The 2,351-nt window shown below is 35.6% G+C and overlaps 1 non-coding gene across 1 annotated transcript; it reads left to right on the top strand.

Annotated features, from left to right (window-relative positions):
* The first annotated feature begins 416 nt into the window (after window positions 1-416).
* Window positions 417-529, top strand: LOC128247735 (U6atac minor spliceosomal RNA). Its single transcript, XR_008264097.1, has one exon. It is a non-coding gene; the product is annotated as a U6atac minor spliceosomal RNA (small nuclear RNA).
* Window positions 530-2,351: the final 1,822 nt, after the last annotated feature.

Below are 2,351 nucleotides of genomic sequence, written 5' to 3'. Positions count from 1 at the left end.
AGTGGTTACCAGATAGCAATGATAGAGAGAAACAGGGTTGTGAGGACAGGATTGGGAAGTGAGAGGTAAGCATAGTGTATGAAGGGAATGTGAGGAAGAAAAGAGATGTAGAGATGTAGATTGGGTTGTTGGGGTAGGGTGTGTGAAACGTTTTCTTGTTACATGTGGGTGGAACAAGTTTAAGTTGAACAATGGTATCTACAATTATTCACGTCAAGTATTCATACATGTTTCTGATACATCCTTCCATGCTAATTTGATATTAAGAATGGCCTTACAAATTGAACAAGACGAAAGAGTGCATAGGCACATCAGGAGTAATGTTGGCCAATTTTGAGAAGCATAAACCTTTTAAAGGATGCAATGTTCTGACAATCCTCTTGACTTTGTTCAATCTTCTTTGACTTTTTTGCACTGTGTTGCAAAAAAGGAGAGACGGTTAGCACTCCCCTTGACAAGGACGGAAGAGATCAATCGATCTTTCTAACACATATGGGCATTGCTCTCTACTTTAGAGCAACCTATTTTTACAGGTGCAGGAGTGGCTGTGTGGTAAGTAGCTTGCTTACCAACCACATGGTTCCGGGTTCAGTCCCACTGCGTGGCACCTTGGGCAAGTGTCTTCTACTATAGCCTCGGGCCGACCAAAGCCTTGTGAGTGGATTTGGTAGACGGAAACTGAAAGAAGCCCGTCGTATATATATCTATATATATGTGTGTTTGTGTGCCTGTGTTTGTCCCCCTAGCATTGCTTGACAACCGATGCTGGTGTGTTTATGCCCCCGTCACTTAGCAGTTCGGCAAAAGAGACCGATAGAATAAGTACTAGGCTTACAAAGAATAAGTCCCGGGGTCGATTTGCTTGACTAAAGGCGGTGCTCCAGCATGGCCGCAGTCAAATGACTGAAACAAATAAAAGAAATAAAAGAAAATTTCTATGTTTTTTTTATTTCATTCTGTGCACTGTGCATAGCTTCCATTGCTATCTTTCTATACTTGACTTACTGCTGCTTTCTGCCCTCTCTTTTACCTTGTTCCACTGAGTTGTAGTGCATGTACTTGAGCACTGTGTACAATAAACTCATTGTTACAAAATCGTTAGCATGATGAACAAAATGCTTAGTGGCATTTTTCCAGCATTCCATTCTAAGTTCAGATACTGCAGAGGTTGACTTTACTTTTCTCCTTTTCAGAGTTGATAAAAATAAATACCTGTTGAGCACTGGAGTTGATGTAATCGACTGGCCCTTCCCTCCAAATTTCAGGCCTCATGCCTATATTTGAAAGAATTGTTAATTTTAATTAAATGCAAACTGCAGAGTTATTCTCTGTTTTTGATTTTTTTGCTTTATCTGTTCATTTATAAAATGAATGTACTCATCAATGAGAGGGTAACTTTAATTAATTAAAATGTCTTAGCTTGCTACATCAAATATACTAGCCATTACTTTACCATAATAATAACTGTAACTTCGTTTCTATGTACAGCCTGTTAAATTTTTGGAAAAAGAGCAATGAAATTGTTTGACATTCATGTTTCTCTCAGGTGTTTAACCTAAAAGTGAAACTAGGTCATAGAAATCATCTTGTGCAAGTGCTTTCAGCAGTAACAACAACAATAATAATAATAACAATTTGATCCAAATACAGTAATAGGTTAAAGGACAAACTACATGAAATAATTATTGCAATTTAAAGCCGCTGGAAGTTATTTTGATAAATCTGTCTGCTATTTGGTATTATTTAACTGTGTACCTCTATAATTCCTGTCATCCTATTGTTTAGTCTGAGTTGTTGTACTGACATTTTAACACTAATCTCTATTGAAGTAACTGTTGATCTGTCTTGATACATTTGCATGTAAGTATGTGTAAATTAATGCATATGTGAGTATATTAATATGCTTCCTAGTTTTTATACTTGTAGTAGTTTTATGATATTAATTTCTCAAACAACGACATTTTCTAAATTAAACCTATATATTATATTTCATTTATTGTTTTATATCTTATCAATACAAAGAAATTAAAAAGAACTATTATTTATATTAATTTATATCTTTATTCTTTTATTTCTTTACTTGTTTCAGTTGTTTGAATGCGGTCGTGCTGGAGTACTGCCTTAAAGGGTTATAGTCGAAGAAATCAACACATGGACCTTTTTTTTTTGTAAGCCTAGTGCTTATTCTATTGGTCTCATTTGCCAAACTGCTAAGTTACAGGGACATAAACACACAAGCATCGGTTGTCAAGTGATGGCAGAAGGGGGAAAACACAGACACACACACATGAATATATGCACATACATACATAAATACATACATACATACAAGTATATATATATATATATAT

This window comes from Octopus bimaculoides, chromosome 4 (genome assembly GCF_001194135.2).
Source record: "Octopus bimaculoides isolate UCB-OBI-ISO-001 chromosome 4, ASM119413v2, whole genome shotgun sequence".
NCBI classification, from domain to species: Eukaryota; Metazoa; Mollusca; class Cephalopoda; order Octopoda; family Octopodidae; genus Octopus; species Octopus bimaculoides.
Note: the sequence above shows the minus strand (reverse complement) of the source record. Positions and strands in the feature narration are given on the sequence as shown.